The sequence below is a fragment of the Lontra canadensis genome, unplaced genomic scaffold (assembly GCF_010015895.1).
Source record: "Lontra canadensis isolate GAN:19392208 unplaced genomic scaffold, GSC_riverotter_1.0 scaffold35, whole genome shotgun sequence".
Lineage (NCBI taxonomy): Eukaryota > Metazoa > Chordata > Mammalia > Carnivora > Mustelidae > Lontra > Lontra canadensis.
In genome coordinates, this window is record NW_022631029.1 from 17,800,716 (window position 1) to 17,827,322 (window position 26,607).

The window sequence follows — 26,607 nt, forward strand, 5'->3', positions numbered from 1 at the left end:
CTTAGTGTAATGACAATTTTAACATTATAAAATATTCTTCTTTATCTCTGGTAATACTTTTTATCTTAAAGTTTAGTTTGTCTGATATTATACAGCCACTCTAGACTTCTCATGCTGACTGTCTCCATGGTGTACCTTTTCCCATCAAATTATTATAAATTTATCTGTATCTTCACATTTAAAGGTTATCTTGTAACAGAATATAGCTGTTCTTATTTTTTTATTAACCAGTTCTGATAAGCTCTGCTTTTTAAAAAAATTTTTAAATTTCCTTATAAACATATAATGTATTATTAGCCCCAGGGGTACAGGTCTGTGAATCGCCAGGTTTACACACTTCACAGCACTCACCATAGCACATACCCTCCCGAATGTCCATAACCCCACCACCCTCTCCCGACACCCCTCCACCCAGCAACCCTCAGTTTGTTTTGTGAGATTAAGAGTCTCTTATGAGATGAACTCTGCTTTTTATTTATTTAGTCCATAATATCCCTGATGAACATGGATGCAAAAATTCTCACCAAAATACTAGCCAATAGGATCCAACAGTAATTAAAATGATTATTCACCATGACAAAGTGGGATTTATTTCTGGGCTGCAAGGCTTCAACATCCACAGATAAATCTATAATAATAACAAATCAAAAAATTAAAAGAAAGAATAAGAACATATGATACTCTCAATAGTGCAGAAAGAGCATTGGACAAATTACAGCATCTCTTTCTTGAAGAATAGCATCCCTACTCTTCACAGTGTAGGGATAGAAGATACATGCCTCAATATCATAAAAACCATCTATGGAAAAACCCACAGTGAATATCATTCTCAATGGGGAAAAACTGAGAGCTTTTACCCTAGGGTCAGGAACATGGCAGGGATGTCCACTATCACCACTACTATTCAACATAGTACTAGAAGTCCTAGCCTCAGCAATCACACAACAAAAAGAAATAAAAGGCATCCAAATCAGCAAAGAAAAAGTCATACTCTTACTCTTCGTAGATGATATGATACTTTATGTGGAAAACCCTAAAGACTCTACTCCAAAACTGCTAGAACTCATACAGGAATTCAGTAAAGTGGCAGGATATAAAATCAATGCACAGAAATCAGCTGCATTTCTGTACATCAACAACAAGACAGAAGAAAGAGAAATTAAGGAGTTGATCCCATTTACAGCTCCACCCAAAACCAGAAGATACCTAGGAATAAATCTAACCAAAGAGACAAAGAATCTGTACCCAGAAAACTACAGAATACTCATAAAAGATATGGAAGAAGTCACAAAGAAATGGAGAAACATTCCATGCTCATGGATTACAAGAACAAATATTGTGAAAATGTCTATGCTACCTAGAGCAATCTACACATTTAATGCAATCCCTATCAAAATACCATCAACTTTTTCCAAAGAAATGGAACAAATAATCCTAAAATTTATAGGGAACCAGAAAAGACCCCGAATAGCCAGAGGAATGTTGATAAAGGAAACCAAAGCTCATGGCATCATAATTCCAGATTTCAAGCCTATTTCAAAGCTGTCATCATCAAGACAGCATGGTACTGGCACAAAAACAGACACATAGATCAATGGAACAGAATGGAGAGCCCAGAAATGGACCCTCAACACTATGGTCAACTAATCTTCGACAAAGGAGGAAAGAATGTCCAATAGAAAAGAGACAGTCTCTTCAACAAATGGTGATGGGAAAATTGGATAGCCACATCCAAAAGAATGAAACTGGACCATTTCCTTACACCACACACAAAAATTGACTCCAAATGGATGAAAGACCTCAATGTGAGACAGGAATCCATCAAAATCCTTGAGGACAACACAGGCAGCAACCTCTTTGACCTCAGCTGCAGCAACGTCTTCCTAGACATATCACCAAAGGCAAGGGAAGCAAGGACAAAAATGAACTATTGGGACTTCATCAAGATCAAAATCTTCTGCACAGCAAAGGAAACAGTCAACAAAACCAAAAGACAACTGACAGAATGGGAGAAGATATTCGCAAATGACATGTCAGATAAAGGGCTAGGATCCAAAATCTATAAAGAACTTATTAAACTCAACACCCAAAGACAAATAATCCAACCGAGAAATGGGCAGAAGACATGAACAGACATTTCTGCAAAGAAGACATCTAGATGGCCAACGACACAGGAAAAGTGCTCAACCTCACTCGGCATCAGGGAAATACAAATCAAACCCACCATGAGATACCACCTCACTCCAGTCAGAATGGCTAAAATTAACCAGTCAGGAAATGACAGGTGTTGGTGAAGATTCAGAGAAAGGGGAACCCTCCTACACTGTGGGTGGGAATGCAAGCTGGTGCAGCCACTCTGGAAAACAGTATTGAGGTTCCTCAAAAAGTCGAAACTAGAGCTACCTATGCCCCAGCAATGGCATTACTGGGTATTTACCCTAAAGATACCAATGTAGTGATCTGAAGGGACACATGCACCCAAATGTTTATAGCAGCAATGTCCACAATAGCCAAACTATGGAAAGAACCTAGATGCCCATGAACAGATGAATGAATAAAGAAGATGTACACACATACACAAACACACATACACACACACACACACACACACACACACACAGAGGAATATTATGCAGCCATAAAAAATGAAATCTTGCCATTTGCAATGACATGGATGGAACTAGAGGCTATTATGCTAAACAAAATAAGTTAATCAGAGAAAGACAATTATGATCTCACTGATATGAGAAATTTGAGAAACAAGACAAAGGATCATAGGGGAAGAGAGGGAAAAATGAAAGAAGACGAAACCAGAGAAACCATAAGACTCTTAATCTCAGGAAACAAACTGAGGGTTACTGGAGGGGAGAGGGGGGGAGGGACGGAGTGGCTGGGTGATGGGCATTGGGGAGGGTATGTGCTATAGTGAGCACTGTTAATTGTGTAAGATTGATGAGTCACAGACCCATAACAAATAATACATTTTATGTTAATAAAAATAAATCAACTAAATAAAAAATATTTAGTCCATTAATATTTAATATAATTACTGATATGGTTGCATTTAGAGCTAAAATTTTATTATTTATTTTCTGTTTCCCACTTTCGTTTCTTGTCCTCTGTTCCTAATTTCCTCAATTCTTTTGAAGTAATTTAAAAAATTTTTAGGATTCTAAAGTAAATAAATATATATTACATAAATACATAAATAAATACATATAAAAATAAAACAAAAAAATTTAGGATTCTATTTTATCTTTTGGATTTTTTGTTGTTGTTCTAAGCATTCAAATATACATTCTTGACCTTTCAGTCTACTTAGAGTTAATTTCATACCACCTCATATAAAATTTGAAAACTATGCAACTGTGTAAATCCATTTACCATACCCCCTAATCCTCTATCCTGTAATTGTCATATGCACTACATCTATACACAGTACATTATAAACACCACAAGGTAGTGTTAAAATTTGGCTATAAAGCATCCTATATATCTTAAAGATACGAATATGAAAAAAAATTCTTGTATTTACAATCTCTGATAGTCTTCATTCTTTCTTGAAGATTTAAGATTACATCTGGTATTATCTCACTTCAGGCTGAATAATTTCCTTTAGCATTTCTTGTGGTATAGGTTTGCTGGCAATGAATGAATTCTCTTAGTTTACTTTTAACTGAAAATGTCTTTAATTTGCCTCTATTCTCAAAGGATATTTTTGGTACATATCTACTATAAATGGATTTCTGGATTAACAGGGTTTTTTTGTTGTTGTTCCTTTCTTTTTTGAGGTGGGGGGACTTTAAAAATACTTTTTTACTTTTTCTAGCCTCTGTAGTTTCCGATGTAGTTTCTTTATAATTATAAAGCATTGTTCCCTGGAAGATAATATACCATTTTCCTCCAGCTACTATCAAGATTTTCTCTTTTTTGTTGGTGTCCTGTAGCTTGAATACAGTGTACCTACGGATGGTTTTCTTCAAATTTATCCTATTTGGAGTTTGCTGAGTTTCTTGGTATTATACATTTACTTTTTCCACCAAATTTGGATATTTTGGTCATTATTTCTTCAAATGTTTTTCTGTCCCATTCTCTTTCTCCTAAGACTACAGTTATACACATTAGACATTTTAATTTTTGTCACATAGGTCCTTGAGATTCTGTTTATTTTACTCTGTTCATTTTTTAAATTATTTTACTTATTTGACTTATTTATTTAGAATTTCTGACCTTTTTACTCTTACAAGGTACAAGGAGGACATTCTGTTCAGTTCTTTAAATCTTTTTTCGTCCTGTTCTTCAGAAAGAAAACTTCTATTAATTTTATCTTCAGGTTCAGTGACATCTTCCTCTGTTACTTCTAACAAATATATGCTCATCAGTGAATTTTTGTTTCCAATATTGTATTTTTCAAATTTAGAATTTCTATTTGATTTCTTTTTTGTAGGTTCTATTTACTATGCTTTTATTAGTTGTGAGTATATTTTTCTGTCCTTCTTTGAGTATAGTTGTAATGGCTGCTTTAATATCTTTGCTAATTCCCCCATCTGGGTCATCTTGGAGTTATCTCAGGTAATTGCCATTTCTCTTCAGAAGGGGGTCATGTTTTCTTGGTTCTTCATATGTTATATAATTTGGGGTTGTATCATGTGAATGTATGAATGCGAATATGATGGCGTGAAGACTCTGAAATCTATTACAGTTCTTTGAAGAGCCTTGAATTATTTGTTACAGCAGGTAATTCATTTGGTTATGCTCAAATTGAAAACTATCTCCTGGGCAGCAATTTAAATCTCAGTTCAGTTCTTTGATGTTAGCTGTGTCTATTCCATGCAAGCATGGCTTTGGGACCAGTCAAAGATTTACACACAGAGTTGGGAGTTTCCTCCTGTCTGCCTCTCTCCTTTCCGGAATTCTAGCTTCATTTTCCAATGACTGTGGTTGCCTGAACTCTGTTTGCTGGGGCTTCAAACCAAAAAGAGTGTGGTTTTTCTATTGAAGTTAGCCACCCTAAATGACATTAATTTCACCATACCCTCAGTCTAAAAGTTGTAAAATGAGGAACGTACTCTGCACTTGTCCATGCTTCCAAGTTTTGAATCTCAATTCCCCTCTAGAACATACCTGTTTATTTTCACTCTCTAGGGCCTCAGGTAATTTTTTTGTCTCGTATTTTATAGTTGCTATCTATGAGAGTGTCAGATTCAATAAACCTTACTGAGCCATACTAGAAGTGGAAAGAAGTAAAAACAATTAGAAGATATTACTTTGCATTTCTGAAATTCTCTCCTCAAAACACTTAACCTCCACTCATTATCTCATCTAGCAATGTTTGATTTTGGTTTTAAGGAGAAACGTAAGTCAGACTCAGAGCTTCCTTGATCATCTTCCAAAGTACATAAGAAGATGTGGAATAAAAGCACAGCGTAAAGTTAAATGATAAAATGATAAAACATCAGTCAGATCTGCTGGCTCTTATGGTGGGAGCATTTAATCTCAAAGTAATGAGCCTCGTCCAGGCTCATGACTACCAAAGATTATCTGCATGGTACATTGCCACATTATTTATTTTACCTTATTTTTTGGTCTCAGTTACTCCTACATTCTTCATTGAAAACTGTAATAGGGAACACCCTAAGAGAAATAGAATATTGAAAATATTATCCTTAAATACCAACAGAGTTGGTAAGTACACATTTCCTTCTAATAACAATCCTTATCATTTCTTGAGAGCCTCTGTATGTGTGGTACCTTGCTAATCATTTTACATAAGTGGCCATCTCATCCTTCAAAACCATTCTATGAGGTAGTTCCTACAACTGGCCTCATTTTATGGGAGAAGAAACTAGAGAGGTTAAGTGGGTTAACTGAGATCCCACAGTAAATAGCAGAAATCTGAGTCCTCTTAAAGAAGAGAAAAAGCAAAGAATGGGTATTTGGAGTCCTGAAACATATGCCTATTAGTATTAGGAGAGGAAAAAGAAGTCTTTCTAAGCAAAGAGGATCCTACAAATTTGAGAGGCAATCCCTTAATTGTAAAAATTGCATAAACCTATGAGTTTAAAGTGATCGTGGAATGAGAGGAAAGAAAGGCAGGGCCATAGGTAAGTGAGCAGATAGTATAAAGTGAAAACAGGAGACTGGGTCTTGGCTGGAAGCAAGAAAAGGAGTATAGTATCTTTGTGTTCTGGAACATGGGGGCTATTCAGTATTATATTTATTATACATGCTCAATTGTTTGCTGAGACCTCAGAATGGGAGTAATTAAGGCAATAAAAACAAGAAGCGGTGGTAGAAAAGGAGAGAGGTAGGCTCATGAGTTCTTGCGAGGGGTTAAATGAACACAGTCCACTGACAACATGCTGGGGAAATTTTACTGCACGAACACATTTCTCTTCCTTTATTGCTACTTTTTAAAATGCATATTTACCTTTCCAATGAGACCATTCAAAGACATGTGATTATTTTACCCCATCGTCTAGTCTCTTTCTAAGATTTATCCTACACTGACCAAGAACGATTCCCTGCCATTTTAGGAGACGTGTTTCAAATCAGAAGCCTCCTTCTGCTGCATGAATTTTCATTTTGATTCCGGGATCATTCTCAAAGCTACGCAAAACATAACAACTGGATTTTGTAGCTGTTTAACCTTACTTTTCATACATAAAAAAATTATTAAAATGTGTGTGACTGTCTGGTGGGGGGAGAATCATATAATGGCATGTAAATCAGGTAACAGTTAAGCTGCATTTCATGGAAAGGAAAGGTAGTGCTTTCTTCCAGAAGTGAAGTCATCACTCCTTTATTTAACTGACATAATATTTATACCCCAATTTTTAATGGCAGCTACAAATAGAAGTCGAGAGAGGATAAATTCTCCAAGGGAAATGAACCCAGAGAAGTTACCATTTTAAAAGTTCTATTTTATAGGTACATAAGAATGTTACCACGATTATGAGTTTGTACCCATAGCAGCTGGACTGGATCAAACTCCATGAAAACATTTAAAATTAAGTAAATACCACCTCTCCAACTACTGCTATCTCTTCAGAATGCTCAGTGGCAGGACGCATGGAGCTTTTATAGGGGATCTAGGCAGGCAGGGGTCCTGGGATATCTTCGTCAGGAATAAGAAATTCAAATGATCTTTTCAGCAGTAACTTGGATGGTCTCTAGGCAACTACACTGGCGACAGTCATCATGAATACCAGCTAGCACAATGGCATTGGTATCGTTAAAAGGGCAGAATAAAGGCCCCCACGTGACTTCTGTAGGTGTTTCATTGCTCCGCACAAGAGAGATCGTGGCTGCAGAGTGGCTTAAGTGACTCATAGAGGATCACATAAAGGAAGGGGCAGGACGGTGCCTTGACACTCCATCTTCTCATTTCTGGTCCTGGACTGTTCCAGGTGCATGCTTTGAACCTCCCCAAGAGCTGGCCAGTCCTGGCACTGGAGTTTCATAATGCAAAAAAGATGAGGCTGACCCACAAGTCTGGTAGGAAGAGTATGTCTCTGGTTTTATGGGGCTCTCTGACAAATCATCTGTCAAAAGAGTGAGTCAGTTTACTCTCTTTCCTTGAGACTGTGGTGCCCACAGGACTCCAAGGGAAACTTATAATGGAAGGAATGTGTGTTGTTGGTCCTGAGTTTGAATCCTGATAAGGCATTTACTGTCTCTGTCTCTACTACAGCTGCTCAACTTTATTGAACCTCACTTGCCACCTCTATCAAATGGGCATAATAATATCTGAGGACTAGAGTTATCAGGAGGATAATTTTTTTTTTTTTAATGAGTTTAAAGCATAGTTTCTGGCACAAGTTGGTTATTCGAGCCAAGTGAGAGCCCTGTGCCCCACCTTACTTGCAGGGATAATTCTGAAACAGAGAAGTCACCAGGAGGCCATAGGGACCTCACTGCCAATAAATCACTCAGTGACAATGTACTACTACTCTAGCAGGTTGGCTCCTCTCTGCTCTGACCTCTATCTCCAATATTCCTTCACAGGACCTTCTTAGAAATAAAAGTATCCCAACTATAAACTCCTATTCATTTCCTAAGAGTTTGTTTAAAGGTAATTATTTCCTTTCTTTATCTAATGGCTTTGGGCCATATCATGCTACATGATCTGCTCAATGTAGTCATTAAACACAGATACTCAGTCATTTGATAAATATTTATTGAGTTCCTGCTAAGATGTCAGGTACAGTTCTCTATAGCAGTGAACATGATGGCCCCAAATCCTGCCTTCATGATGCCTACATTCTAGTGGGGGAGACAGACCATAAATATAACAAAAATGTAAACTACCTGGTTGATTAAACAGTGCTATGTGCTCCGGAGAAACACAGAATGGAAAGGAGATGCGTGGTCAGGATGTATCTTATGGTTAAATTATGGCTTTATCCCCCCCAAAAGAGGTACGTTGAAGTCCTAACCCCCTAGTACCTAAGAACATGATCGTATTTGGAGATAGGGTCATGGTAGATATAATTAAGTTGAGGTCATACTGGAGGGGAGAGGACCCCACCTCTAGTATGACCAGTGTCCCTAGAAGAAGATGACCACGAGAATACAAAGCCCACCCAGGGAGAACACCATGTGATGACAAAGGCAGAGGTTGGAGAGAGGCAGCTCCAAGCCAAGCAATGCTCGGGACCTATCAGAAGCCAAGAAGAAGCAAGAAAGGATTCCCCTGCAGGTTTCAGAGGAAGAAAGGCCCTGGTCACACTTCTATTTCAGACTTGCAGCCTCCAGAATGGTGAGCCAATACATTCCTATTGTCTTCAGTCACTCAGTGTGTGGTACTTTATTCTGGCAACCCCAGGAAATTAATACAGTAAGTATTGTCTGGGCTCAAGAAACATATGCACAACTCCTTGAAAGATCATTGCAGTGGTTTTACTTTTTTTTAAGCCTAGCAAAATGTGGAAATGACCTAAAAGGTGCCCTAAGAAGGGAATAGGTAAATAAAATGTGCTATATTTATTCGATGGAATATTAGGCAACTGTTAAAAGAATTCAGTTGGTTTTATAGGCATCAATACAAATAAGTTTTGCAAATAATATATGAAAAAAAACAACAAGAAGGAAAATTTTAAACATGCAAACACAAAGTATGTATTAGTTGTGGATACCTATATATGTGTGTATAAAAATAAACAACAAACTGGTCAAAAACATCCCAAACCCGTGGTGGGGAATTTTGAGCAGGAGGTTCAGGCACCAGAGAAAGTGGAAGGAAAGACAGAATGGGGTAGTAAAAAGGGAATTTGATTTCATCAATAATTTCCTTAAACAAATAATCTATAAGCAACTATAAGTAAGCAGAGACAGATGCTCATTTTTTTGATAATGGGAATACAGATGTTTATTGTATTCCTTTGCATGGTCATCAATATTTTGGACATTTTCTCGAAATGAAGGAAGGAGCAGAGGGAGAGAGGGAGAGAGGCAAGGAGACACAAGGAAAGAGGTGGTGGGGGAGGGGAGGACGGAGAAAGCAAAGGCGGCAGGAAGTCATCACCAGTTCTAAAGGGCAGTTAAACTGGTCACAGATGCTTGTTTTTTTGTTTTGTTTTGTTTTGTTTGATTTTTTGAGGATAAAAATCAAAACCATGTTATAGGAATCAGTGAGACTGATGGTGATTCATCCTGGGTTGGCTCGGCTTGGAGGGCTGACTTTAAGTTCAGCCAGCAGAGGGAACCATCTGTCGTGTGGAAAGACGCAGAGCTCTGCCAGGGGAAATGCAGCCGGCCACCAGCAGCCATTACCGTCAGCACTTACCAGCACCTCTGGAACCACAGGGAAGAGGGAAACACGCATTTACAGACAAAGTAAACTGAGAGCAGGCCATGGACATCTTTTCAACCTTTCTAAAAGGCTCGTTGTAATTTTCCAGAATCAAGGGAACAATATAGTTGATTAGTTCTCCGCAGACTTAGCAATTTTGCTTTTCATATTTCTCTCCTTGAAGCAAGTCCACCATTAACCTTCTATGTTCTAGGGCTTGAGATTAGATTTTTTTTTTCCCCTTCCGAAATGGAATTTGGGATTTAAGAAAAAGAGTTAGAGTTAGCTTTAAGATTTTTGCTGCTAATAATCAAAGGATTCTCCTTAAAGCAAGGAGGTCATTCTTTAAAGAAGTCAGAATTTCCTTCTCTTCCTAGAGGGAGAATCGGTGGAGGGAAAAAAGCTTGCGGGAAGGTACAGTAATCATGAAATCCCCAGAAGACCCAATGCTTCCTCCTGGGTCAATATTGTATACTTAAAAATGCCTTATATGTACACTTATTTGAAAGACCTTAAGGCCTTGAAGAAGCAGTTAGCCAAACCCTTAATGAAAAATCTGGCAATCCCCACTTCTGCACATAAAGCACTGAGGAGGCAGAAGGCACCAGTGCGGGGCTGGCTTTACCTTCATGGCTTTGCTCCATCAAGACCCTAATATTTAAACATTATCCTCGTGTATGTCATCCTACAGGCGAGATTTCAGTTGGTTTCTAACCATCTAAACAACAACAACAACCACAACAGCAACAGAAACAAGGTAGAAAGGGAATGCTAGGAGTAAGTTACCAACGTAAATGTGCTATTTTTGTGCCTTTGACGTGGTGATGATACCCATGATTCTGCACATGGAAGTTAGACTTTTCAGAGAGCTAGTACACCGAATCATTTAATTTGTCCAACTACTTACAATAATGCGGGTACTCTGCACTGCAATAAACATGGGATTTTCAAATGAACAAATGAAGTACATGGTAATTCCTTGTGAACCGAGCCACAGCGAAGGCATTCTGCGAGGGGGCTGCACACCACAGGGGATGGGTGAAACACCCATCCTACGCCCATCCTCTGAGAACAAAAGAAAGAATCGTATAGCCTCTGGTTCTACGTGCTCTCTTCCCAGCTAGAAACACAGCTGAAGCCTCATGATGAGCCGATACGTCGCGCTGTCACAAGGTAACTTCCCACACTCTTCAGGACACATGAGGACACTGTCACTTCATGCCTCCAGATCATAAACCTCAGGAGGCTCTAGCAAAGTAGCATAGGGAGACAATTTCACATCGTGGTTAAGAACATTAGAATCAACCTGGCGATTCACAGACCTGTACCCCTAGGGATAAAAATACATTATATGTTTATAAAAATATTTTAAAAAATAATAATTAAAAAAAAGAACATTAGAATCCTGGGCTTTACCAATCAAATAAATACATGACTCTATCCAGGCTGTCAATCTTTATGCTCATTCTCCTCGATGGTAAAAATGGGGACAGTAACTTTGCCTTCCTCACAGAGTTAGGAGGGAAGCAACTTATGCAAAGGACCCAGAATATGGTTAGAATTCAGCAGAGAAGTTACCATTACTTTTTAAAAAATCATTGTCATCGCTGTCATCACTATTCTTATGCTTGACTCTATCTACATTTTCATCCATTATCATTTTCAAAGTTCATTAGAAGCACAAATCACTGCCTTGTTTAGTAATTAATTACTTACATTCACTTAAAGTATTTCCTGAGTATCTAGTAAGTGACTATAAAGCACTATGCTAGGGGCTGGGCTCTTTAGGTGATCAACATCAAACATTATCTCTGACTCGGAGAGGCTGTTAGGGGACCTGCCCACAAGTCAAAGACTCCCCCAGGGAGTGTGTCTTTTCCAGCTGAGCCAAGAGATCTAAAGGAAAGGAGGAGATCATTCTAAGAGATACTAAAACAAAGGAAGTTGAATTAAACATGAGACTTGGGGTGTCTGCCTTCAGCTCAGGTCATGTTCCCAGGGTCCTGAGATCAAGCCCCACATAGGGCTCCCTGCTCCATGGAAAGCCTGTTCTCCCTCTCTCTCTTCCCCTGCTTGTGTTACCTCTCTCACTAAGTCTCTCTCCGTAAAATAAATAAATAAATAAATAAATAAATAAATAAATAAATAACATCTTTTTAAAAAGTAAAAAATAAAAATAAATGTGAGACTTGCAGATGAGAAGGAACCAAACAAGGGGTAGAAGGCTGGCATTCTAGGGAGAGAGAACATAACATTCAAAGACACAGAGTATATAGTGTGTCTTCATTGTCATTAAAAGTTGGTGCAAAATTCTACATTGAATAGTTCAATTTAATTAAACGAACAACCATGTATCAAATAACCCCCAAGAGTCACTTACTGAGCCCCAAGACGTAACAGTAAGCAAAGCAGATGTGATGCATGCCCTCAGCCTTACGTTCCAGTACTTATTCCTTTGTTTAAAAAATGCACTAGTGGGGTGCCTGGGTGGCTCAGTGGGTTGAAGCCTCTGCCTTCGGCTCAGGTCATGATCCCAAGGTCCTGGGATCGAGCCCCGCATTGGGCTCTCTGCTCAGCGGGGGGCCTGCTTCCTCCTCTCTTTCTCTCTGCCTGCCTCTCTGCCTACTTGTGATCTGTCTGTCAAATAAATAAATAAAATCTTTTAAAAAAATAAATAATAAAATTTTTTAAAAAATTAAAAATGCACTAGAGTCAGTATTTACAACCAAGAATTCTGCCTTTAGTTTTGTTTCCAAGAGATTCCACGTGCATGGAAAAACTGTAAGCTTTCTCTGGTCAGACAAGGAATGCTACATAAGCCAAATAATTCCCTTTCTGCCTTAGGGGTCAGGAGCCTTACAATCAAATTTGGTTCATTCCAAGGACCTACCAATTTACGGCAGTAAAGATGGTCACATTTCTGTTTTATGGTTAATTGTTCTATTGCTGGCCGACTACCTTTAATTTGGTAGACAGCTTCAAATTCTTTGGGGACTTGGTAGAAGAGGGAAAGGAAAGAAAAGTAAAAGAGGAACAGAAGGACACGTTTCTTGAGGTCTGGGGAACTGTCCAAAGCACCTTTTGAAGTTTTCATGGTCCCTAACATAGATCCTCAATGAAATGCATTTAGTAACTTCTGATTGGTGAATGTACAAATGAAAACCACAAACCTTACCCAGCTCAACTTAGATTCAGTTTCAGGGGGCAGGGGACTATGAAACTTGCTTACTTCTCTCTAATCTCTAGTCTGAGAGCGAGAGCTCAAAAAAGAAAAATTTATCATGTTTACCACCGTGAAGCAGCTCATTAACCAAACAGAACCACTGTGGAAACCACTAGAAGAAAGCAGTAAGAGAACTTTAAGGTATCCTTCAAGATTTTTTGAAGGGAACGAGGTCCTTAGAACATTTCTCTTACTCCCATGCTAGTCAAAACAAGAAAAATGTCATGGTTTTAATTGATGTCTAAATCACGGGGCGGGGGGGAATGGTAAGCTTCTTCATGACGAAATTGAAATACTTCTGCCATTGTATTTCCTGATGTTTTCTCAGTTATTCTGGAAAAGAACTGTTAGTCCTTTTATACCAAAACTCCACAGTGGGGAAATGAAACTACAGTAATAATCTATGTGGTTAACTACCAGGAAGAAGGGTGCAAATGTTAAAAGAAATTTAGAAGACACCTATTAGATATTAGAGTGCTGTACGTTTCTGTCTTGTTCATGGCCAAATCAATCCAATTCTCTCTCTCTCTCTCTCTCATACACACACAACAAACATTACACTGAAGGAGGTATTAGAACATGTCATCCTTGTCATTAGCTCAACATATTAATGAAGCTTTCTGAATTAATCTCTAACACAAACTGGCTGTTGATGTGACGTAGTGTCAGTAAATCACGTAGCCTTTGCTTCAAGTACCTGGCAAAAACCAGTTTCAGGATGCTTCAGTCCTTGGACAGGTAGAAAATTAAATCATTTCTGCATCTTCCTAAGATTAAATGATTTCTGTATTCTGAAGAAACACTTCAGTGCTACCAAGTACATCACTTCCCCAACTAGTTGATAAACTGAAAAGAAAACAATATTAAGCATTGGTATTTGAGGCAATAGCTAAAAGGGGAAACTCAGAGAACAAGAGTGTGAAGATATATCATGAGATTTTCAAAACGGCATGGTGAGGGAAGAAAGGAGATGCCGTCGAATCATGTGTGTTTTCACAAGGAAACATATTCCTGAAGGCAATTACCCAAACGTGAGAGTTCCTCTCACGGTTCTCAACCTTACCCTAGGAGAACTTCTTAGAATGCAAGACTAAGAGAGCCAATTACTTCAGCACCAAGCTACATCCTAAGTCTCTGGACTTGGCAGTTCAAAAAAAAAAAAAAAACTCTGGGAAAGTGTTCTTATGAAATCTTCACTAACAACTCTGACTTTATAAATGTAGACTCTAATAGGATGAATGAAAACCAACCAATTAGGTAGCAAAGTAGAGAAGAGAGAGCACTGAATAAAAAGGCCTGCTGGAGTTTCAGTTGTAGCTCTACCACTTAACTAGCTCTTGAGACTTAGATCGTATTTGTAATAAAAATCACATCATAAAAAATTAACAATTACACAGCACTTAGTATGCCAAGGGCTTTCCATGCATTATCTAATGCAATCCCTATAACAATCTATGAGGGAGAAACTCTCACGATGCCAGGTTGGAAAAGGGAGTTGACTAGCCCGTCCAGCACCACCTGACTATGCTAAGTAGTGGAGTCGGGATTTGAACACAAGAATCCCCAACCCCAGAGCCCAGCTCTTAACCATCCACCGTGCAGAGAGGTTCACTATCCTCTTAGGATGATTTAAAAAAGACTTCTTTGGGGGCGCCTTGGTGGTTCAGTTGGTTAAGTGTCTGCCTTCAGCTCAGGTCATGATCCCGGGGTTCTAGGATCAAGCCCCACGTTGGGCTCCCTACTCAGTGAGGAGTCTGCTTCTCCCTTTCCTCTCCACTTGTGCTCTCTCTTGATACCTCTCTCTCTCTCTCTCTCTCTCTCAAATAGACCAATAAAATCTTTTTCTCTAAACCTCCAATTCTCAGATAACACTGCTTCATTACAGGACGTCCTAGGGATTAGAGATGATATTAGAGCCACTAGCCCACAGGGACAATAAAGATAACATTTACACAGTGCTTACTATGTGTTGGGCACTAAGCACTTTTCACACATTAAATCATGTCATTTTCACAATGACCTTAAGAATAGTATTATTTTGGGGGTGCCTTGGTGGCTCAGTCAGTTGGGTGGCTGACTCATGGTTTCAGGTAGGGTCATGATCTCAGGGTCCTGGAATCGAGCCCCACATTGGGCTCTGCACTCAGTGGGGAGTCTGCTTCAGGATTCTCTCTCTCCCTCTTCCCCTCCCCCTACTTGCTCTTGCATTCTCGCTCTCTCTCTCTCAAATAAATAGGTCTTTCTTAAAAAAAGGAATACTATTACTTTTAGTCCCATTCCACAGGTGAGGACACACAGGCAAAGAAAGTCACTCAGCTTGAATCAATCACTAAATTTGCACAACTAGGATTCTAATCCAAACAGACTAACTCACTCAACAAACCACACAGGTTGGACACCCTCCTACTGATACATGAAGGACCTTGGTTATTTTCTAAAGTGTGTGTAAGTCTCATCCAGTCTTTAAGATGAACTCAGGAGGATGAAACAATCCATATGTGTATCCAGGAGGCCTGCCTACTTCTGGGTTCAGCAACCAAAATAGCTAGAGAAAAATGCATCACATAAATCATATACATTTGACTAGGACTTTCTTTTCAGTTTCCTAGCTGATTGCTCCCTTTGTGTTAATACCATGTTGCTTTAATTAAGTTTACTAATAAAAACACTGAGGCTCTATAAAAGTTGTTTTTCTTGCCTTCCATCTGGCAGAAATGCAGTCCCTTTTTCATTTTCAAACTTTCATTTATTTATTTGAGATAGAGAGTGAGAGAAAGAGAGAGAGAGCACAAGTGGGGGAGGAGCAGACTCCCGGCTGAGCAGGGAGCCCAACACAGGGCTCCATCCCAGGATCCCGGGATGACAACCTGAGCCGAAGGTTGACATTCAACTGACTGAGCGACCCAGGCTCCTCATTTTTAAATTACTTTAATATTTTATTTAACCCAATATGTAAAAATACTATTTCAACTTTTAATACAAATTAATAAGATATTTTCCTTTTTTTTAACATGACATATTCAAAATTCTCAGTATGATTTACGTTTATAGCCCATCTCAAATCAGACTAACCACATTTCAAGGCCCAGTAGCCCCACATCGCTAATGGCTACCATACTGAACAATGCAGGCCTAGCGTGAGTGGCTTGAAGGAAGTCCTGGTGGTTGATATTTCCAGGTCTGTGTTCTTGGGCTGGTCAAGTTTTTCAGAACAGTGTCTGCCAATTTCCTGCCTCAGGTTTATAAACCTGGCTATCGTTAATTAACAGATTCTGGGATCTAGGTAGGAAAGTGTGAGAGCCTCATTATGGAGACTTTAACTCAATACGCCCTCTTTTCGTCCTCAGCTCTGCCTGGTAACCCCAGTCACAGACCCTATAATTCACCCCCTCTGTCTTCTCCCCAGTCAGGAAAGAGGAGGATGAGAGAAGCAGTTCCTAGGCTACGCAGAGCAGGGAAGGGCTTTGGGGGATCTATTAGCTATGTATTATATTTCAACATTCTTTTCATATTCATTAACTCTCAATTTTCCTTGATTTATAATGCCACTACTTCCTGACCCTTTATGAACTTGTTGTTTAGATTTCACTTCTCTACTCCTACCTTCTTAAACCTTTAGAAGAACCTTCTAAACCTCTAAGTCTCCGGCCTTTTAAGGCAGCATCTACAATTACATTCTGCTATATTTTCCCCTATTCTTTTTGTCCATACTCCCTCCCCTTTTTAAAATTAAACATCTTATTTTGAGATAACTGGAGATTCACATGCAAGTTAGAAGAAAACACAAGTGATTCCATGTATCCTTTACCCAATTTCTCCCAGTGGTAGTACCTTGCAAATCTATAGCCCAATAATACAACCAGGATACTGACATTGATACAGTCAAGATACAGAATATTTCCATCACCACAAGAATCCTCTTACTACCCCTTGTACAGCCACACCCATCTCCCTCCTACCATAAAATTCCCTAACACTTGACAACCACAATCTATTCTCCATTTATATAATTATGTCATTTCGAGAATGTTCTATAAATGGGATCATACAGAATGTCATCTTTGGGGATTGGCTTTGTTTTTTTCTCAACCAAAATCCCTGAGGATTCAGTCACGTAGTCTCTATGTATCAAAGGTTCATTGCTGGGTACCAGTCCATGGTATGGGCGTATCCCAGTTTGTTTAACCATTTACCCAGTGAAGGATACCTGGGTTGTTCCCAGTTTTGGGCTATTACACATAAATCTTCCATGCATATTTGTGTACAGGTTTTTGTGTGAACATAAATGTTCATTTCCTTGGGATAGATGCCCAAGAGTACGGTAAGCGCATGTTTCGTTTTGTAAGAAACTGCCAAACTATTTTCCATCCTATATTCCCACCAGCACTATATGAGTAATCCGATTTCTCTGCATCCTCACCAGCACTTGGTGCTATCACTGGATTTTTTTTTTCTTAAGCCATTCTGATAAGTGTAAAGTGATACATCGTTATGGTTCTAATGTGCACTTCCCTGATGGCTAATAATGTTAAACATCTTTTCATGTGCTTATTTGCCATCTGTGTAACCTCTTCAGCAAAATGTCTCTGACTTTTGCTCATTTTTTAATTGGATTGTTTGTTTTTTTCTACTGTTGAGTTTGAAAGATCTTTATGTATTCTGGATACTAGTGCTTTCTCAGATACGCGGTTTGTAAATATTTTCTCCCAATCTGAAGCTTGTCTTTTCATCCTCTTAACAGTGTCTTCAACAGAGCAAAATCTTAATTCTGATGAAGTCCAATGTATCATTTTTTTCCCTTTTATGCATCCTCTTTAGTGTCAAGTCTAAGAACTCTTTGCCTAGCCCTAGATCACAATGATTTTCTCTTATGTTTTCAGCTGTAAGCATTATAGTTTTATGGAATTTTTTAATATTTAAGTCCATGGTACATTTTGAGTTGATTTTTAAATAAGGTGTGAGATTAAGTTTTAGGTTCACTTTTTGCCAACTATTCCAGGACCATTTATTGAAAAGGTTTTCTTTTCTCCATCAAGGGAAATTGCACATTTGTTCAAAGTCAGTTGGGCATATTCATTTAGATCTATTTTTTGGGTTCCGTATCCTGATCCATTGATGCATGTGTTTCGCACTCCAAGAACAGCCACATAGTAGCTAGCTATCCTATAAGCTTTGAAATTGGGTAGGCTATTGCTCCCCCTTTATTCTTCTTTTCCAATATTGTTCCTTTGTTTCCATATAAATTTTAGGACAACCTTGTCTACCTAAAAAAAAAATACATATATCATGCTGTGGTTTTGGTAGCAACTACATTAAACCTGTATATCAATTTGGGGAGAATTGGTATCCTTACCAGGCAGGGTCTTCCAAATTACACTGTATGTTTTGCCACTTATTTAAATTTTCTTTGATTTCCTTCTTCAAGATTATGTCATTTTCAGCATGCAACTTCTGTAAATGTCTTATTAGATTTATACTTAAGAATTTCATATTTTTGAGTTACTATAAATTTTATTCTTTTTAAAATTATTTATTTAAGTAATCCCTGTACCTCACTTGGGGCTCGAAATCAGGACCCTGAGATCAAGAGTGGAACACTCCTCTAAGCCATCCAGGTGCCCCCAATACACTGTATTCTTAGTTAGAGTGTCTACTTGTTCACTGCTAGTATACAGAAATACAACTTATATTTAAAATTTACTTTATACCCTACAACTTGTTGAACTCATTTATTAGTTTTAAGAGGCTTTTTTTTTTTTTTAGATTACTTAGGATTTTCCAAATAGAAAATCATGTCTTCAGAAGTAGTGACAGTTTTCTTTCTTCTTTTCTAGCTTTATGCCTTTTATTTCTTTATTGCCTTACTGCATCAACAGAAATCCCTGCACTGTGTTGAACAGGAGTGGCAAAAATGACATCTTTGCCTTACTTCCTGACTTGGGGAAAAGCATTCCATCTTTCATCATTAAGTATGATATTAACTGTGAGTAATTTAAAAAGATGTTCTTTATCAAGTTGAGGAAGCTCCCCTCTATTCCTATTTTTCTGAGTTTTGATCATAAATCAGTATTCAATTTTGTCAAAAGCTTTTTCTGCATCAATTGATAAAATCATGTGAGTTTTTCCTCTTTTGTCTATAAATATGGTGCATTACATCGGTGGGTTTTCTAATATTGAACTAGCCCTGGATCTCTGGAATAGAGCCCATGGTCTCTTGGTTATCATGTGTATTTTTTTTTTTAATGAATTATATATACTTGCTAATATATTGTTAAGGATTTTGGGGTCTATATACATGAGGGTTATCAATCTATAGTTTTCTTTTTTGTATTGTTTCTGCCTGGCTTTGGTGTCTATGTAATACCAGCTTCATAAAATTAATTGTAATCTCCTCTATTTCCTAGAAGAGTCTTTATAAAATTGATGTTAATTCCTCCATAAATATTGGGTAGAATTCTCCATCAAAATCATCTGGGCCTGAGATTTCTTTTTTGGGAGTTTTAAAATGAATTCAGTTTCCTTAATAGTTATAGGACTATTCAAACTATCTATTTCATACTGGGTAAATCATGGGGAAAAAAGTTGGTGTTTTTTGAGAAAGAAATCTATTTTTTCTAAGTTGCCAAGTTTATGTGTGTAGAGTTGTTCACAGCATTTTTTTCTTTACTATCCTTTTGATATCTTCAGGGCCTATTGTGATATCCTGTTTCATTCCTGATATCGGTAATTTGTGTCTTCCGTCCTTTTGTCTCTGACAGTCTTCCTAGATGTTTGTCAACTTTATTAACTTCTTTGAAAAATCAGCTACTCCTGCTTTCTTTTAATTAATACATGCATGATAATATTTCTTACTTCCTTTTATTTTTTAATCTGCCTCTTTTGTTATATTTGAAGTGAGTTTCTTATAGACAGCATATAGCTGGGTCATGTTTTTTAAACAACTCTGCCAATCTCTGTTATAAGTGGTATATTTAGACATTTAACTTTAATGTAATTGTTGATATTTTAGGACTTAGCCTAGTATTTAATTTTTGTTTGTTCTTTGTTCTCTCTGGTTTGTGTTTTTCCGTTTTTGTTTTCCTGCCTTCTTGTAGGTTATCTGAACATTTTTTGGAATTCTATTTTAATGTATCTAAAGTGTTTTGGGGTACATCTCCTTGTATAATTTTATAGTGGTTGCTCTAGGTATTATATATTCATAACTTGTGAACACAAAACAACTGGTGTCATTTTACCAGTCTAAATAAAGTATAGAAAGCTTACCTCCTTTTATGTCCTTTTACTGTCTCCATTTATAATTATTTTAAATATTGCAATCATTTGCAGCCAAATTGAAAGTTCTATAATTTTTACTTCAATCTTTAAATATAATTTAGAAATTTCAAGAGGAAAAAATAAGCCTAATGTATTTACCAGTATTTTGCTTACTGTGTTCTTTCTTCCTTCCTCTGTTCCAGGGTTCCTCTTGTTTGTTTGTTTTTTGTTTTTAATCATTTCCTTTCTGTTAGCTATTCTTTTGGAGTAGCTCTACTAGTCACAAATTCTCTTGGTTTTCCTTAATCTGTGAATATCTTGACTTCCTTTCATTCCTGAAGAATGTTTTCACTGGCTATAGGATTTTGAGTTAATTCCAAGTTGACTGTCATTTTCATTCAGTACTTGAAAGCCTTAAGTTCCTGAATCTTAGTGGAAACTCAAAAATAAGAGATGTAGGGAGAGCTAAAAAAAATTTTTAAAAAATTATATATATATATATATATATATATATACTGGTTCCTATTGAGTTGAAATGTCATTCGGCTATAAGTAACTCTGATTCTGGCAGGAGGAAGAGACATGTAAAAATAATTATGTGTTTTAAGAGCAAAAATGCAAGTGTGTAATGGTCAGAGTGCTGACACAGAGAGAATGAGCTACACTGTTGGGAAGAATTGGCAGAAGCTTCTTGGAGGCAATATGTGAACTGGATTCTGAAGGTTCAGTAGTTCAAGGAGTTTCCAAGCAGAGGGAGAAGCATGTGCTAAAGCCTAAGAGAAGTGAACCTGCAATGTTTGGGAAATGATATGAAGTAATGCCAGAGTGAAGTACAGAACATTCGTAGGAATAAGGGGAGATGAAGAGGGAAATACAGGTAAATGGGGGAGTGCTAGGGGGCCCTCATCCTCTACTAAGGAGTTTCAGTTTTATTCTGGGTACCACAAGGAACTGCCAAATAGATGAAACTGGAGAACATAATATTCAAAATGATGACTGCTAGTATTACACACTTTTAAACGTAGATTTTCCATGAATCATTAACACTATCTTTATTCTCATAGATATCAAAATTTAGTTTATGTACCGGTAGTATTAAAGGCCAGTAAAAGGAGAAGACTCAGCTGCGTCCCTGTCTCCGGCATTCCATTTTAAACACGCTCCATCCTGCCTGTGGAATGGTTTCAGGGTCTCTGTGATCAGTGAGGGTCTCTGTGATCAACATGGCCCAAGTCAAAGGCTGGATGGCAGCACTTTAAGTGATGTGACGTGTTTCGCACTTTGAATTCCCCAGATTGTCAATTTTTGTCAAAATATTAATGGGCATTTTGCATTATTTACTAAACAAAAATTTCCAATGCCATAAGCTGAGAAAAAAAAGATCAGATTTATGTACAACATGTCAAATTTACACTCTGAGCTCCAGAAGTGCCCATAGGACCTTCAGAGAGAAACATGGTTCCTCTACCCACCAGTGACCATTGATTATCTGGATCCCTAGCCACATACCCTTCCCAACCCACTAGGAGCATCTACAGTCTTTCCTAGAATGTAGATGGAATTCTGTTCTGGCTTCACATAGACGGGTATCATTGGTTAGAACTAGTATCACACTTGTGGTAAAACTTAATTTCAGAATGGGTGGAAACAAATAAAAAGCAGAATAAAAATGTAAAAATCTCTCTGCACAATGTAAATGCTTATTTGAGCACAGGCTTATTTCCTTTTCATTCCAAATCATTTTAAAAAGTTGTATTTAATGCTACTGAATTATATATTAAAAATGTTTAAAATGGAAAACTTTGTTATTTTTATTTTTCCACAGTAAAAAAAAAAAAAAAAAAAAATTGCCAAAGCTTAAAAAAAAAAGAAGAGAAAAGAAATGAGTGTCCTATCCATGCTGCTTCCCAAAGGCAGACATTGTCAATGCATTAGAAACAAGGAAGGTCAGACCCACCCGGGTACTTGATCTAATTTAGACATGGTGCTGAGGGGTCTTCAGTTGGGTTAGGAGTTCTATAGCACTCAGCCTCCTTGAAAGGAAAGAAATCTTCAAGCCTGATGGACTTGAAAGAAATGTCACCTTTTTAGAACAGAAAAAGAACATATGAAAGTTTCCCCTTGAAAATGAAGATATGAACTAGGATATTAAGACAGGGACAAGCAGCCAAAAAAATCATAAACATGCTTAGCTGATGCACTTCAGAATGGGAAGAAATTTGCTTGCATTCTTTTGCCACTGAAGATAATTTTCTTTTAATTCTCATTTCTTTTATGGTGTGCATGTTGTTTTGTTTTGTCTCTATGGCTGCTGTTCTTAAGTAAGTTAACTTTATGAGTATAAACTAGAATCTGTACTCCTACCAGCCCCATACTCTTTGATGAACTTGACAATTTGAATGGATTAATTTTCCAAAAGTGGAAAATTATTCCCACAAAACTGCTATCTTGTGGAAAAATATCCCTTCCAAAAACACTTCCTAGTCTTGAAAAGTACTGAATCCCTTTCTACCTGGAGGCTTGTTACTTAAATTTCAAAGATTGTTATGTCAAGGGAGAACAACAGAAATCAACCTGGGAATCTGCTTTTCTCAGATACGTCGAGTGGCTGTATTTATATAGAACTGATCCGTATGCGTCCCGCCATTCTTCACACGGATTTTTATTCCTCCTCAGGTCCTTCTTGGCATCTTTTTTCCACATTGCATTGAGACTTCCCTCATACAGTTATCCAACAAACTATATCTGAATTATGTTCAAATCAGCAGGGAGACTGGCGTCTCCTATAGAAAACATAAGGGCTATCAGAAATGATTTCCTGAATTTTTGCCTCAGGATGACATTATCATGAGGCATCATGAGATGGCAGGCACCATCTCATATATGTAATAAAAAATATGGTGTCTAACAGATTTTTATAAAATGCTAAAACTAAGCAAACACAATTACATGAGTTAGTATCATGTTATCAGCACTGCACTTGATAATTAAAAAATAAATGAAAAGCCCATTGTCCTCAGTGCAACAGTTACTGATTTTTATTATAGACTCTACTGGTCATTATTTTACCTTCTTCTGTTTTGAGTCATTCTTTTATCTAGAAAACCCCAGACCCATTTCTTCATCCATATGTACTACATGGAACCTTAGATTCTCTTAATGACCCAACAGATTTTTGGACAGTTAACTATCCTACTATAAGTTGTCTTGTTTAGAAGAAATGAAAGTTAAGGTTGTGGCAATAAAGGACAAGCTGTCAACCCATTAAATAAATTCCTGTTGAAAAGTAACTAAATGCATTGAGTATTAGCATAATTTATTAGAACAATTAGAACACATTCTTGTTGTCTTTTAATTAGATTATTCCTTGTTCTGGTAATTAACACTAGACAAGAAAGAATAATAGTTTCAGGATTCTAAGATCATCTGTAGACTATGTGGAAAGAGAATGATCAATAATGTTAATCTACCAGAACACTTAAATTTCCAGAAAGAGATCTTTTATCATGAGCAATCCTTTATATAATCAGCATTATTTCTCACTGTCTACGGTCATCTTTCCCAAAGTTTAAAAGTAAAGATGCTAGACAAATCACATTTATTCCACTGTTGGAAACCCAGTCAGGCTGGGCCACCTCTGGCCTCTAGTGGCTCAGACATTGCTTCACTCTCTTGCAAAATGCCAACAAATAACCACAAACGAAGGACTTAAGATTCTGTGCAGAGCAGCACAGCCAGGAGTCTGAATATCTAACAAAGAGAAGACAAGATTTTTAAGTTCTGATGCCAGGTGAAGAATCATAAACCTCCTCAATTTAAAAATATACTCAAATAGATGAAAATTTCTTATAAACAAGAATTAATCTGAATATAAAATTAGTGACATTTCCATCTATGAGGATATTATTTGTAGAAATTAATGAGGAGGCAGCTGTATGACAGTGAATATAGCTGGGCTTTTAGATGTGCCCCGAGGCCTCTACATGTGACTTGTATGACTGTCTCTGGTTTTATGTTTCAGAGACCACAGAGGATTCAAATGCTCCAAAGTTCCTCTCATGCCCTATGCAACTATTACCAAGCATGCCAGGAAATCCTAGAGAGCAGCTCCCAGGACTTCTAGGGTTCAGATTCTTAAAAAAAAAAAAAAAAAAAAGGTCAGGAGTTGGCATATGCTGTCATCTAGGCTAACCCTAGAGTTGAGAGGGATGATGCCGGGATACACAGATTGGAAACCAGTGAACCAGAGGTTCTCTGTAGTAACAGGCAACACAAATATCCAACCGGCAGCCTGGATTACAGGAATGTTGGCGCCACTGTTGACCGAGTCTGCCTTAGTCAATGCAAAGTCATAATGAGACCATGTCTAGACAGTATTGATCTCCCACCAGAGAAAAAAATAATTCAGAATTTGACTTCTCTTCTACCTTAGCCCAAATAACACCCAAATCAGGATCTTTCATTCATATATTGCTAACATTCTCCCTCACCAAAGTCATTTTATCAACCAGGCAGCCAATGACACCCACAAGCTTCTTTTCAAGGTACATGAAATTTTTGATATTCAAACAGTCTTTCATATTCAAATGGCAAATGAGAAAGTTGATTAAACCTATTAAAGAATCTAGATAAATTAAATGAGTTTTTATGTATCTTTTTCTTACCTTGCTAGGCAGAGGAAACAGGCGTTTAAGAAAAATGAGCGTCCACGCAACCTGAAAGAATGAAAACTCAAATTAACATGGGCACAATATCTAAAAGAGAAGGCATGAGCTTAAGTCATCTGAAAGATTTTCCAGGTGGTTGGTGATTTAAGTGCTGAAGAGCATCCTTATAACCCTCTATGCACTCCCCTGGGAAGATATGCTTCTCCACTGATGTACCTCTTTAAATTGTCAGGGGACTACTAAGAATTTAAGGTTCCCCACTACTTTGACCTCCAGACTAGAAAAGATCTATGGAGCAGAATACTATCTTAGAAGCACCAGAGATTTGCATTCGAGTGTCCTGTAGTCAGGGATTCTAAAGCTAGGCTGCATCAGGTTTGTCCCCAGAAAGTGAGGGAGGAAGGGAATATGGTTTAAAACATGAGTAGGAATGGAGTAAAAAAAGTTCTCCAGGCAATGTGATAGCAAGCTAAGATTGGAAAACTCTAGCTGAAAACTCCAGAGAGAATTCTCTCTGACTCAGGGGCTGAACTGAAGCCATGACTCAGGTATTCAGGTGGTGCCACAGGGTAGAAATGCTTATAAGGTGGGTCTTTTGCCTCATTGATGGAAAATGAAAAAACCATCTTATTATGTCAAAATAACATCAAAGTACAAATCTATTCAATAGAAGAAGGTTAATAAAAACATATTCCAGGGGCACCTGGGTGGCTCAGGGGGTTAAAGCCTCTGCCTTCGGCTCGGGTCATGATCCCAAGGTCCTGGGATCAAGCCCCGAGTTGGGGGGGGCGGTCTCTGCTCAGCAGGGAGCCTGCTTCCTCCTCTCTCTCTCTCTGCCTGCCTCTCTGCCTATTTGTGATCTCTGTCTATAAAATAAATAAATAAATAATATTTAAAAAAAAATAATCCAAAGAGAGACTTCTACCACTATAAATCGTTCCTTATAAATGCCACTGAGACAAAATTACCATTTCTGTGTTCCTAACCAAAATAGCTTTGCAAGTCTGAGAAATAGTTTGCCCTCTAAAGCAACCAGAAGAAAGTCCCTTTAGTCTACCAGTTCTTGTCCTGTTGGATATTGAAACTTTTGAGCATTTACTCCCCAAGCTGAAATTCAAAAGGCCAACATAGTAATACCTAGAAAATTGATAAATAAGGATAACTAGAAACCTTATCTATTGATAGCACAAGCTACTTCCCCACATGGTCTATATACAATTTCTTGTAAGCTTAGTAAAAATCCTACATTTATCTGAAATGAAATGAAGGGAAACCAATAATGAATTTCCTTTCCTCTGTGTTAAAGAAAAACACAACCATGCCACGATAAGCAAGAAAGAAGGACACAGTATTCATCCTTCTCTTCTCACCCAAAGAAGGTAACAATATGAGGGTTCTAGTTTAGAGTACACCACTATGGCATAGTTTCAGGACATAAGGTTAAGTTATAGTCTACATCAGTCTGAACACACTGGGGTTAACACAAGTATGTATGTATACCTCTCTAGTTATTGAGAAAGAGATAATAATAAAATGAACTTCTATATACATTTAAAAAGATGTACTGCTTATTTCAAAATAAGGCAAGAACAGTTGTGATCTAGGTGATTTTGTTGAAAAAAACTCAACACTCTTTAGGAATATATGGATCCTAGCAAATATCTTTTAAA

General features: G+C 37.6%; 1 long non-coding RNA gene across 1 annotated transcript in view; it reads right to left on the reverse strand.

Annotated features, from left to right (window-relative positions):
• LOC116874015 overlaps window positions 1-26,607 on the reverse strand; it is a 644,216-nt gene that overhangs the window by 248,952 nt on the left and 368,657 nt on the right. Inside the window, exon 3 of the long non-coding RNA XR_004383921.1 lies at window positions 24,935-24,985. This is a non-coding gene — a long non-coding RNA (uncharacterized LOC116874015). The remainder of the gene's footprint in view (window positions 1-24,934; window positions 24,986-26,607) is intronic.